This window comes from Protopterus annectens, chromosome 12.part0, assembly GCF_019279795.1.
Source record: "Protopterus annectens isolate FY-2018-M chromosome 12.part0, PAN1.0, whole genome shotgun sequence".
Classification (NCBI taxonomy): domain Eukaryota; kingdom Metazoa; phylum Chordata; order Ceratodontiformes; family Protopteridae; genus Protopterus; species Protopterus annectens.
Window position 1 is genome coordinate 1,180,522,894 of NC_056746.1, and position 14,823 is coordinate 1,180,537,716.

General features: G+C 38.2%; 1 protein-coding gene across 1 annotated transcript in view; it reads right to left on the minus strand.

Annotated features, from left to right (window-relative positions):
- The window catches only part of SRC (SRC proto-oncogene, non-receptor tyrosine kinase), a gene marked incomplete in the record, with an annotated part of 1,446,557 nt that extends 1,431,960 nt beyond the window's left edge, over positions 1 to 14,597 (minus strand). Inside the window, 1 exon segment of the mRNA XM_044090212.1 lies at positions 14,207 to 14,597.
- Positions 14,598 to 14,823: the final 226 nt, after the last annotated feature.

Below are 14,823 nucleotides of genomic sequence, written 5' to 3' on the forward strand. Positions count from 1 at the left end.
ATGAAGCTACTTTTGGTTGAGTGGCGAAAACGCTAAGCAATTTTTAAAAATAAACCAGCGTTAAGGCTTCTTGTTTGGTCCACTGGATTTTCTGAATATGAGCCATAGTTCTTTTACAGTCTATTTTGCGTTTTTTCGTTTTCATAACTGTAGACGTTTGAATAAATCAATGTTGTAGTGCCGATTGATTCTTGGGTCTTCCTGCCATGCAAAAGCCCATGACTGGCCCGATTTCTAGAGTTCTTTCATCATCCCTAGCTGAATGTCAGGGTACAAGAAGGACATCCATCTGTGCCATCTTCAAGTCTAAGTAGTGAACAAGCAGTCCAATGCCAAAGGACAGCACAACCTCCTCAGCTGTCTGAATTTCAGCGAGTAGTGGGAAACTCATAGTAGACCGACAGAGGATAATAGAAATAAGAGGACTATATGTGTAAAACTCCTTTACCCCTTGCACCCAAGCAAGGGGGAGAAAACTCTAAAAACTGTCCAGTCTAATTTAGTTTCACAACAGCTGGACATTATTAGTACAGTAAAAAAGATTCAATAGGATGATTTATTATTACATTAAAAGCACAAATGTAAGTCACTTCTGCATTATTAGAGTTCCCTTAAATTCATATTGCTTCTACAGTTTTCTTTCAGTCAGTGTTTCTTTACCTACTGTAAAGTGATGAACAGTGAAACTATTTCAGTCCTTCCGTTGAGAACCACTTGGGGCCACTTTGGCTTGCTGATTCATACAGTCCTGTTTACAACATATTACAGTCAAGTGTCTCTTCCCAAGGCTTCCTCTGTGGCAAACAGAAGCAGCTTTCTTGAGGGTTAATAAAGTTCTACCATATTATTATGATATGCAGTGTTGCCCCTTTGGATCCTTGTACAACTCTCATGTCTGATCACAGTTATTCTGTTTTTCACTCAGTTGACTTGTGATGCATCCTTGCAGCACTTGATCTTCACAGTTAAACTGGTACAGTATTAAGGCTCCAGATATCGGTGTAGGTCACACAAATGAATTAGCTGTGCATAGTACAACACACCTCTGGCAGTTTGTAAGAGCCAGTATTCTTAAGAAAGCAACCTTATTTTTCCCTTTTTTGAACCAAAACAGCTGCTACATTCATCTGGTAAACCCGAATTATTTCTACTTCCGTGAAAATGTGTAAGGCAAATGACAGAGCTGCTCTGAATCAAGTCAAAGGTAAAGTTAGTGTACTTCCTGCATCACCTGAAAAAAACTGGGGACAATAATTTGAAAAAGGAGTAAAACAATCCCAAAAACAGGAACAAAAAATCCAACACTTCCCAACCCCATTTATACAAGGAAGACTGCACTTATGAATCAATAACTAAAGTTTTAATGTAGCTTCATGAATAGTATTGAATGTTCTACAGACCTGTGTTTAAAATTTCCACAGTGTCTGCTCACATGCTATGAAAGCAAATCATTAAACAAGATCAAAAATCCAAGATCACATTGGAAACAGCAGTTGTGAATGGTTTCTTAGCTGACTAGTTTCGAGAATGAGCAAATGATTAAATGAACAAAAATACCTACATTTATCACATGAACTGGTGTGTAGAACTACTTTGAACCTATACTGTATGGTACAAAAACACTCCAAAACTGAAATTTAGTAACAAGAGGATGCATCCCCAAACTGGTGCTTACCATGATCTCAATCTCATTAGGACCTTCATGTTGGACAATAATCCCCTTTTTGGGAGCAGCCTATTCGTGCAGATCTCAGCAGGCAAAACCAAGTAAATGCAGAAGAGCTGAGCAAATAATTTACCATTACATAGAGCTTGCCTTCTGTTTCCACATGACACTAAGTGCTTTCTTCTGAAGATGTCAGATAAAAAATTGGAGCGGTTCAACTTTGGAATTTATAAACTTTTATTACACAGCCGCACAGGGTATGAGTTATCATTTAAAAGCATGTAGAGTACACTACTTTTAGACCTATTACAGTGTAAACAAACGCCCTCCTTTATTACTCTGCTATCATGTTTGAACACCAGTGCACGGATTTGTAATGCTCAGGGACTGAGAGGTACGCATGCCATTTTAACAGAATATACTGCTATAAGCAGCAGAGCATCGGGTCAACAGCAGTACCAGATGTACTGCAGAGAGCTTCTGGTACCCATAACCTTTTTAATAGCCCTCAAGGCAAACAAGCAGTAAACTTAAAAGGTCAAGGAAGAAATCAGCATGGTAGACTATTTATGCACAACTGCCAAAAGGCATGGCAAAAAGTTTTGGATTTACTACACATTTATAATTAGAAGAGTTTAAAATACAAAATGTTATATTTTTTCCATTAATGAAACACTGACTTATCAGGTCCTTTATCATCAAATCATAACTTTTTCCTTGCTTTCATCTCCTTTCAAAATATGAAGGAATTAATTTTCTACTATAGGTTTTTCTTTTTGCTGTAAATTTCAGAAACACTGGGAGCCACGACTGTCAAAAGCAATGGTCTTCAGAATGTATGTTCCTATAACCGTACATAACTAATCTGGTGATTCTATGGCAAAAATGTGTTAGATATATAAAGAAAAATGCACTACACCAGCAGGTGGGGGGGTATTTTGTGTCACGGTTCCACAGAGACTTCAGATACACTCTGCTGCTGTCTACAGGTTGTGGTGTCTTGCAGCGTACAGCTTCATGCCTCTGCAGTTATCAGTGTATTGGCAGCACCGCACAGATATTGTGGTATTAGATTCAAATCAATGGCCGAGTTTGGCATTATCACTGGCTCGGCAAGACTTTGAGATGTTCATGAAAGTTGACAATGGCTCCTTTTTCATCTTCTCAGTTATACCCTTGATACTGGACTATCAAGCACAGTGACATTTGCATTAAAGCAGAATGCCGGCTGGTACATAAAAGCCTAAGACTGTTTGCAGCACACTGCAACAGCATAGCTGGGAGAGATGGTGTTACACTGCAACAGTGTTTCTTGCTTAAAAGAAAATCAGCCAAAATATTAGTGTTGCAAGCATGGCTCCCATGACCAAGACGTTCATGGTCTTGAGATTCACATTGCTGAGTCCCAAGACACAAAGATACAGGAGAACAGTGAAAACAGAACATTAGCTTTCTCCTTAAACTTCACTTCTTTTCTGCAGGGAGTGGACCCTCCCATACACAGAAAAATCATCTCTGACATCACCGTACAACAGAAAAAGGAAATATTCCAAGAAATGGCAACCCTGGACTTGTCTGGATTTTCAGCCATTTAGTCTCCGTATTTGAAAGTCAGCAATGAGAATCCAAAGATCATGAATGCATCAGTTCAGGAGGAAAAGAAAAGTTTCTTCAAAAATCTATGTAACTTGGTGTCATTCTACAACTCTGTTACAGCTAAGGAGAAAGTTTTTATCTGAAAGAACAAAAGACAGGCAACAATTTTAAAATGTGCAAACACTGTTTGCATGCATCAGGGCTAGCCACATGGCAGTATGAAACATCTAGCTCTAGGTGTTCTGGTCACACTGACCAAATGTTAATGCAACACCCCAACCCCATGTAAAAATGGGGAAACGGGGGGGGGGGAATGATAATGTGATCTTTAAGACCATGTGTACCTTCAGAAAAGCAACAGACAAAGTATTTTATTTATTCCATTTACCTATCCTTTGTTGGCAGGGTTAACCCCACTAAGCTAGTAGACTCTTTTCAGGGAAGACCTGAGGTGGTATTTTATAACTTTGAGGGGAAAATACGTCTAGGGCATTGAGGAACTTCCCCAAAACTTATTGACACGTGCTATGTGATCTTGTACATCCACATGAGATGCCACCAACTCAAGCAGATGAGGCCTTGGTTTAACATCTTGTTGAAATGATGGCACACTCAGGAGCACAGCATTCCTTTTATGCTGCATTGCAGTGACAGTAACAGATCTACCTGGTGTGGGAGTAGAACCCACAGCCTTTTGTACCAAAGGTGAGTATGCTACCTGTTGCGCTATTTGACAATGTAGGTGCACAAATCAAGTCACAATGACAAAATGAAAGTAAAATAAAATTAGCTTTTGAATACAAGCAATTTCAATAGCAAAACCTAAACAAATTTAGGATGGAATATGGGCCAAACAGCATATATTGGCATTTAACCAGCATGGCCTCTGGAACATATCTGGCTTTAAACAGTAATGAATAAAAAGCACATTGTTTTTTATGGTTGTATACATTCATACCAATTATTTAACCTGCTTTATTACCATATACTACAATAAAAACACAGATATTTACTATGAACACTAGGACACTGCTATGGCCCAAAAACACTGTGGATATACTTAAATAAATTACAAAAATACTGGTAAGTTACTGATCAGTGTTTCACATTACGACAAAAGTGAATTTTGATCTATGGATGGGTCCACGTCTTTCCTTTTTCTGAGTTACTTTCTCACATATAGCACCTTAAGCATCACTAACCGGTTAAGTACAAAAAAACTTAGAAATTATCCATAAAGCACTGCAGTTCAGTGATAAAGGTCTGAACAGAAAAGGAAATTAATTTTTCAAGTAACTGAAATAGAAGATAAAACTGTCATCCTAAACAACACTAGAAAGGATGCATAAAAAGTAAAGAAAGAAAAACAAATTTATGTAAATAACCTTATTACAGGTACATTCAATTACAGACTAAACTGAACAGTTCACTATTCCAGAGACAAACTGACAGTTATTAAAAGCTCAGAACAAGACATAATTTGGGCCAGTCCACTCTTAGCCCACCCAAAACAATGTTCCACTTGCAAGGATAGGGTCTCATCACACACCAGTAAAAGGTACCTTACACCTCATGTAATGTGACAAATGGAATTGGGGTGCATGATCCACACTGAGTTATGGTCAAACTGCCTGCAATGCTTTGACAGTCACTATAAAAAATTTCCCTGTGAAAATATATATGCCCTTCAACGAACACACACAAAAAAATTAAGCAAAGATGATCAACACAACTCTGAAAAATCTGAGATCAGATTGAAAATACTAATAAATGCAAGACTGATAACTGCTGCAAGATCATCACATTCTCTTCCTGAAATATTTATGACATGCTTTTAATAGCTCTTCAAACAAATTCTAACTTAAACATCTGTAATTATAGCAAAACTTTTTCTCTAATGTACCAATATATTATTCTTCATAACTGTACCAATATCCTATTTCCAAAGTATCAAAAAACAAACAGTTTCACGCAAACGTGATAGACCTTAAAGTACTATACATACACACAAAAGAAAGGAATGAATACACAGACTGAATAAAATTAAACTGTTTCTTTTACACCAGAGAGGTTCACAAAAAGAAGAATCCCACTTTCACAGGCAGTTTAATGTATGACATTTTTAATGAAATTATGAAACAAACCAAAGTATAAAACTCATCACTGAAAATAAGTGCTAGAAACAAACAAGTAATAACTATCTACAGCAGCTAACCATGGCCACGACTGTACAGCAAAGATGCTACCAGAACACCATGTGATGAATGTGGGGGGCATGAAAACAAATGTTAAAAAGTCCACTGTCCAATTTGACAAGAAGGATCTTACTTGAAATGGCAGGGACTTTCATGTTAGGGAGAGAGGAACTGGAAGTGTGCAAGGGGTAAATAGGAAGGACAAAAACAGGCATCCATGAAGGACAACAAAAAAATCAACTGCAAAAGATTCACTATTCAGCTTCAAGAAAGACGAGAGGATCCCAGCTGCCTCTGCACTGTTCAACTGTCCAGATTTTTCACCTCACCACTTTTGGTCTATTCCTCATAAAATTTGTGTTTTTTCTGGAAAGTCACTGAGATGATTTCAGGATTAAAGTCACTAAATAATGGCATACATCTGAGTGTTAAGACTTCACATTCTACAGAAAATGTATGTTAACACAAACCATTTTACTCTAGCAACTTTCTAAGCTTATAACAGCAGTATTTAAAATCTGTGCTTTGTCCAGATTTCTTGCATTAAGAGGTTGAGAAGTATGGTTGCCTCTCTTGATTGCAGAAATAATATATTAATACCTTTTGCCCTTCGATTGATGTATGCGTTGTGCTTAAAAGGAAGATGTTAAGAGTTTTTGCATACAGTTCTATTAACAGCTTGTTCTAAATATTTCAGGAAGAGAATGCAATGTTCTTGCAGTAAGTTTCAGTCTTGCATTTATTATTATTTTTCAATATAAGCTCATATTTTTAGTGTAAGATTTGGCTGGCTGCAGAGTCTCAGAGTAAGATATGACAAAACAAAAATTACCCACTCTATACCTATTAAATTAGGTAAACATATTACTTAATATTCCCTAGGCAGATCAAAAGTCTTTTTACCTTGCAGTTTGCTTAGTTCAGAGATGAGACTATGCACAGAAACATATATTCTGTTTGACAGCTTAAAATCAATGCACTTCTGCCAAATTATACCAACAAGACATAGGACAATGTTGTATTATGTTCCTAAAATATCACACCATAATCTGCAGGCAACAGGACACACAATATATGTACTCTCAGTACAGCAACTTCAAAAACATGTCTTTTATTCCGCAATAAGACCTGCATCCTTCTCTGCTTATGCAAGACAGAGTGGGATGTGTAAAAAGTTCAACAATATAAGGGCAAACTCCTGGGACTGCCCATTAGGTTTTGCAACACATAAATCAAGTCCAGTGCCAAATTGTAGACAAAAAAAATGCAGTGGCCCAACTATTTTTCTCTTTTACTACCCACGAGCATTTGGGGTGTTAAGTGGATGTTTGAATGTTTTGCCACTCTGATACAAGGTATTTGATTATGTAATGAATTCATACAGCATATTAATGAAAAACTATCACTGTCAGCAAAAAAAGCACACTATACTGCTATGCAGGTAATTTTGGAGAAATCATACCTACATAGACGGGAGTGGATGCTTGGCACTCAGTCAAGTCAAAGTATCAGCAGGGTGATACTGCAAAATACACAGCGAACCAAAAGGCCAGCTTATTGGTCACCAAAAATTAGCTTCAAAAGGTTTCTAAAGGTCACAGTTCCCATAAGCACAACACAAGACCAGCCAGATTGATGTTGGGATGGACAGTACAGAAGGATGGCAGCTGACTAGAAATGCATCTGGAGCGACTCCAGGCTTCAAGCAACCACATAAGTACATATTAGCCCTTTCAAATTCCCATCCCTCCTTAAAAAATGGTTGCATCTATATGCAGCAGTGCAGTTCTCCTTTGCACTCATGGAAAACACAAGCAATATGTGGAGGAACTTTTACATATTGCAACCACACTACTGTCTGCAAGTCAACGCATAAACACAAATGTTCTTAAAAAGTGGATTGTTCACAGACAGCTACATGGATTAATTAGATAATGGGACAGAAGCAATGTGGTGGACTTTTAAAGTGACTGCTACTGAATCAATTTTAACCAGTCTTCATTCTGCTAAAAGGGTACTTAATTAGTTAATAAACAAATAGAATAAATGGCTTCATCTTCTGCTTTCTCTTAACCATAGCTCCAGCGAATCCTGGAGTAAAAATAAAGTTAGTTGAAAAGCAGGCAGTAAAACAACTTTCAGATGAAAGTTATTTTGTAGGAATGAGTTATGCTGGGTGTTTATTCCACAAAGTCTACCATGAAACATCTTAAAGTTACCAATTTACTTTTTCCTCCAGTTCTTTACCCCCCCCCCCCCCAGTTAGCAGTACTGCAAGTGTTACATTTGAGAATTTGTATCAAAAAAAAAAAAAAAAAAAAAAAAAGAAGAAGATTTCAAACTTTGTTTCTCAGTAATTTAAAAACCTGAGAGAGACTCTTACCTTCACTTGCCCAGGAGTTGATTAGCTGTAGTCATGCACCACGAAATTATTCAGAATATTCTTACATCAATATAAACAGACAAGGATATGGACACAGACTACCTCAATGTAGACTCTTACTATGACCCTTATAACCAGTATGAAGTCCAGTTCTCCACGAATACAGTTACACTTCATATTTGCTAACATGGTCCATGCCATGCTATATTTTATGCTCACTAGCAATGGCACATTTCCTGCTCACCATAGCCCCTCAATGTCTCCTATACTTACATACACACAACCATCCAAAAGAACCTTACATCTGTTCAGTTGTCCTAATGGTATGGCTTTTACTTGTAGTGCTGGTGATTCGGGCAATAATGGACAGGTTTCAGTGGCCAGAGCCACTTCACCTATCCCCAGAGTAAGGAACAGGACGCCACCAAGTTTCTGAAAAACAATACAGAATACAAGAGAATGTGAATGCATACACAACTGCAATGTACAGGACTGCACAAATCAATGTAAGCTTATGCTACAGGGTTAAAACAAGGGCAGAACACCAGTGACTGCAGTATATGTGTGCTTTGGTGGTTCTCTTGGCACAGACAACAGTGGCTGGTGCAAGTCTCTTCACCAGACAGCAAGTCCCACATGACAAGAGGTTACAGCACAAGAAAGCTGACCAGGTAAGGAGTTGGATATAGCCAGGGGTCCGGGACCCAGTATGCTTTTGCCTACCTCTGCCATCACCAACCCACTGATCAAATAGCTAAACTTGAGTGTCAAACTAGACCTTCACAAGTTTTTTTTTTTTTGTTGTTGCTGTTGTACATCGAGGGGAAGCTGGTAGAAGGCTGAATATTAAGTAAAATGAAAATATGGGCAGAGCACTAAAAGGTGTCCTGACAAATCTGCAACTGGTCTGTGATCAGAAAAGGACAGCTGGAATTCACAGACAAGCAACACACATTATCATGAGAATGGACAGTGTCATCACGGAAATTTTATTAAAATCCCCAGAGGTGGGGCAGAATTCACAATCAGATGACCAGCACATAGATGCAGAGAAAAAACACAACTTCTAGAAGATTATTTTCCCCCTAGATCACGGAGTAGAAATAGTTCCCCTGTAAAGAACTATTTGGTCATTACACTTATACATGCTGTTATCAGACAGCTTCTATTTAAATGTGTGTTTCATTACGTAATCCCCAATCACTCTTTGTTATGTAATTGTGAACCCCCACTACAGCTTTTCTCTCTCGGCCTCTGCTGAAAACTGGGTAATGGCTCAGTTGAACTACCCAGTTACCAAATGGAAATATACCAATACACACAACACCAAACATTGCTTTCCACAAAATACTGATGACTTTTGACATACAAAATCAGTTAAAGTTCAAAATGCATAGAAAAATAAAAAAGCACCACCAATGTAGAGAAAAAAAAAAAAAAACATCTATATAGTAATCAACAATTGTTATGTTCACAGGACAGACTAGGAGGGAAAATGGACCTTAAGTGCCCAAGTCTAATCTGCAGCTTTTTTGTTCTGCTTGTCTTAAAATATTTTACTGCTTCAGACCGTTGATGCAATCTTCTCAACTAGAGATTTCAGCCAAGCATTAGTCACAGAAAAGGAAACAGACCAGCTTTTAGTAACAAACATTTACAGCCGTATACTGCATATGGCGAGTACCCTTTATGCACAGGCCTTCAGATTTTGATTCGCACGTGTCCAAAACCTGTAGGCCTGAGGTAGCACAAATATAAAAACTGACTTCATATTTGAATAAATGACAATTAGCATATCCACTAAGCACAAAATTAATTCTCACATTATTAACACCCTCAGAATGTTCAGTCAGTCAGTCATTCCTTCTACTAATACCGGTCTCATAATCACATCAGATGTCCACGACTCAGTGGCTAACAGAGATTGGCAGTATCAAGAAAAGCAACAGCTTCTGGAGAAATTAGACAAGTTGCAGTTGTCAGTGCACATCTCGGACTGAATGACAAAAGGCACGACTAAAAGTGGAAAACTTATTGCTTGAAAACATGATGCAGCAATTCCCCCCATTCTTTTTAATATGACATCGCACCACACAACTTTTGTGGGTTTCTAACCCAATAACTACACTACAGAGCCAAACAGTTTGTCACTTTACAATCTAGTGACACTCATGACAGGAGTGTACAAGGATTACAGAATAGACAGCATCATGCGAGTCTGAGTAGCAATCTACATATACCCATAGGGCACCCTTCTCTACACTACTAGCAAGCATCCGGCATAAATCAGACATCACTGTGTGCAAGAATGAAGAGTGCCAATTCTCAACCCCTACCCCATGACAAAAAAAAAATACACCCAAGGACTGCTCTACTTTCCCAGTGCAGTTCTCCTGATAGAGCTCCTTAGAGACATTCTCCATCTATACAGAAGCAGATCACCCTACAAATCTATACAGTCTGCATGTGTGTAATACTTTAACTTGGTTTCTGCACTTTTTTCTATTCAATATACCACCCCCAACAGGATGTTTACAGTTCATTCATCCCAACAGCACAAATGTCAAAATGCAAAGTAACTGATTTAACCTGCCTACTCAAAGGAGAGCTCCCAACCAGCTAGCTAGTGAAGATGGAAGTCATTAGGATGGAATATTCCATGCCTTGGAGAACCTTCTGGAACAGTGCACAACACTTCCCAAAGTCACGCTGCAAACAAAATTCTACTTTCCAGTCTATTGGGGTAATAGCTGCTCGCATTTTAATAAGATGGCACCAGAACACTAGCAAAGAAAATGTTCAATTGCTAAATAGAAAGAATTCCCCCCAAAAAGACGGCATATCCCTTTAACGAATCCAAATGCAGAGACAATGGTGAGCCAATGAGAAATTAAGGCAAGGTTTGGGAAAGCTAAGGGGCTCTAGAGGCAGGCATCTTCTAGTCTAGCTAATTTCAATAAATCAAAATACACAAGTCAACAAATCACTACACCGATCATAGAACATAAAAACAGTAAAACAATAACAGGAAAATGCTATATAAACGCAAACAGAAAAAAAATGAGCTTGTAAATACATGCTGCTGCCACTGCTGTGCCCCCCCCAAAAAAAAAAAAATACGAATCGTGTTCATTCTAGCTGTCTTTCATATACAAATGCAGAAACAGGGGTACACTAATGCAATAAACCTAAAGCCATTTCCAGAAACAATTGTAATAGGACTGTCTAATCTAAATTTTACCGAAAAAGGTAAAGTATCCCCATGTACTCTCCAGACAGCATATGCCACAATAAAACAGAAGCACCTTTGCCATATTAAAACATGAGTCACACACCTACAGAATAAAAGGACATGCACATCCACATCAAAACGAGTACCCACCTGTGTCTTTCATACTTTAAGCAGGTCAGTTGGCAAAGCTTTCTTTTAAGCAAATTTTTCTATGGAAAAAGCTCAGACTACAGTAAATTACTTAAAAGAGAGACTATTAAGACAGTGTGCAAACCTGTGAATCAAGAATTAGATTTAAAAGGAATTCTGCAAATGTAGAAGAGTGAGCTTTCTGCTGTTGAAAAATATTCCACCCTCAACTTCTTTACCATGATTCATACCACCTACCAATAAGATGATTAAATTAAAAGTGTGCATAAAGAATTCAAAAAATATCCATGTCTCCCTAGTAAATACACAACTGGTCTATTGCACCATAATGTTTTCTACTGCACCACATTACACAATATTTGGTCACAGGAAACAACTTTATGACAAACATGAGAAAAAAATGAAAATAGAGGATTTAAAGCAGCTAGCTTGCATTTTAAAGTTTAAGAAATCAGAATAGTCTTGATTTGCACTGAACCGCTGCGTCATTTGCTGAATCATTTTCCAAAAAGTCATACACTGACATTCCCCTTCTGCCTTCACAAGCAAACAGAAACTGAATGTCTTATCATATTCTCCCTCTCTTCTGCCTTCCTTACATCAACCCACACAAACTGCACACCCACTACTCCCTGCATTCTAGCTCTGCACCTCCCTCACCACCTGCCTGAAGTGCAAAGAAACTAGTGTAGTTGACAAGAACCTTCCTGCTGCGACTGTGGCTCAGTTTCTAAAGTTGCTCCGTCACTTGACTATACAAGGGCCTGCTTACCTAAATATAAAAATAACATAATAGAAAAAGCAAAAACTGCACATCACAACCTAAGCCAGAGAATTCTCTACACTTATCAGTGAATTACAGCATATCCACTAGCAAACAAAATGAGCTGCTTAGGTCCAAAAAGCTGCAAACATATGCAGCAGTTGCACCAGGGCAACTGCTTTCTTAGGGAAAGAGAATTTTCATTCAATTCATTACAGAATACAAACTTTAGAAATCTCCAGCCATGACAAAACAAAACACAGACAAGTACCTAATATGCTGCAAGGACTAACTGGTCAACCCCCACAACACAGCACAATACAATACAACACAACATACACACACACACACACACACACACACACACACACACACACACACATTTATTCTACTTTTTATATAACTTTTGTGTAAAAGATTCTTTAACTGCTAGCTGTTTTAGATTACACATTTAACAGAGATCTGCTGTCCATCACAAATGCATTAAAATAGGTTCTCCAACTTATGTTTTTTTTCTGTGATAAGCACTATTTACATTTTGGTACAGTTTGAACTCTGCACATGGGTGATGACTGAAATCGGTCCTTTGGAATCGGTGCACTACTCCAATTAACACATTTTAAATAAAATTGAAGAAAGAAAAAAAGTTACAATGGTACATTAACTGTAATTCTTGGTACAGAAGGAGCAAGGCACACAGGTCAAGAAACTCATGGAGGATATTCAGGGTCCCATTACGATCCTATTTTTACAGTAAGCCATACCTTTGCTCTACTTTAAGTTGTTCTAAAAAGAGAAAAGTGGCCAATACACATCAGAATGCTTTACATTAGATCAGGGACAAAAACAAGCAGGTCTACAAGAAATAACACCTGGACTGTAATATTTACCAAAGATGAGGGCATTGTACATAGCAGCAGCGAATATAGGTGCTCACACACACAAAAGTGAAAAGGGCCATGTCCGAATTATTAAGGGATAGGTACTGCATTTTAGTTTTGTCAGCTTAACACATAAGGAAAGCAGATCATGGTTCAAGTCTTTAATACACTAACACCAGTGGCTTACAGTTATGAACAAATGACATAGTGCAAAATACATAATAAATCATAACCATAAACTTTACATAAAGCATAAAGTATCCAACTTCAAAAATAACAATGACATCTACTATATTACTATGCATTGTGCAGCTTCATACAAGATAGTCTGTACATAAAGCACAAAATATGTTTAAAACGCACATAGAGCTTTAAAGAAATCAACCACATCTTAGGCCAGGTTACCAAAGTAAGACAACTATAGACATCATTTATAGACAAAGCTAACAGAAAAGGATTATTATGATGACAGTTTAAAGACATCAAACGGTTACTAGGTACACTTGTAACTGGGACAGTGTGAATAGCAGTGATAACTATTAGACTGTGAATGAACTAGCCACAAACCAAACATAACAGTCTTGTTGTTGAACATGAGTACCATAAACACTTATTACTGTATTTCACTGGGGAATTCAGAGTGAACACGTCTAAGTTAAGTTTCTACATGCAGAGAAGGGAAAGGCATGTAATGTAGGTGGATGACCTTCCTTCTCAAGTCTGATAATAACCTTGCTCTAAACAAGTCTACCACAAATAACTATACCAACAGGCTGCAAGCTAACGTCGAAGTGTTTTGGGGGTACAGCAGTGTTTCAGTAAAGTACACTGTACCATAAGCTTTCAAAATTGTGGTTACAGGCAAAACATCTACTTAACTAACACAAGGCGGCTGCGTTGTGTGAAAAAACATTTGTTACAAAGGCCAAGTCAGCATAAAATGTTATCAATGCCAGTGACAGAGGCAAAAAAAAAAAGTCACTGACAGACATCTTTGCATTTCCATTTATTTCAATTTCGACTCGCACTCTGAAGTCCCAGACAAGGGATATAAAGTGACTTAAAAACAGTTCCTTGCAAAGAGCTGCTTAACTAAAAGCTATGGCAGGCAGTCATTCATTTGCTGTCGGACACATTTCAGCTGAAAGGATTAAGTGGTGGAATACTTTCTCTGCTGTTAGTCAACAAATGCGGCGCAATGCACAAACGAGAAAGAAAGCAACGCCACATCTTCAGCTAACCCAAATGTGAAAGGAATGGGGAGGGGGGTATGTGGGATAGAAGGGTGCAGGTAGGCAGTCCACCAACTAATCAACAATGGAACAAACAAGAAAACTTACCTCGGGTAATCCTGCTCGAAGCTTCCGAGTCCAGCAGCCTTCTTTTATTTCTCTTGATTCCCTAGCAGTTCAGTTAGGTATAGGGCTTAGATCCCGGGGTAACCCCCTGAGTTGCTGGGGGTGGAGGGTGCAGAAGCAAGAAATAAAAAGAAATACGAAAAATAAACTACTCCGGTCCAAAAGGGAAGCAGTCCCATAAAGTGCTGTCAACTGAAACTCAGCAACCCAAAACCTCGCCGCAGAGTCTCTGCCACCATCCTACCCGATTAGATGAAAAGCAGAAATATGTGTATATGAAATACAACCCCAGCCTATAAACCAGTCTTCATCAGGCATCCCCAGCCGTCTGTCTGCACTCTAAACCGGAAGCAGCATCAACAAAAAGAAAGAAAAAAAATCACTCCCACTCCACTCCCTCTTTCCTCCTCTCACTATCCTCACTTCCCAAAGCAGAGAGATAGGAACGAGAAAAGCATCATATCCCATAATGCCTGATACCATGTGACTGGAGGAAAAACTCACAGTTTCCACATCATATGCTTAAAAACATTTACAAAAATCTCAGCGCATTAAACGCAGTCATTGCTTCAATAAATAAATAAATGCATTTATCAGGC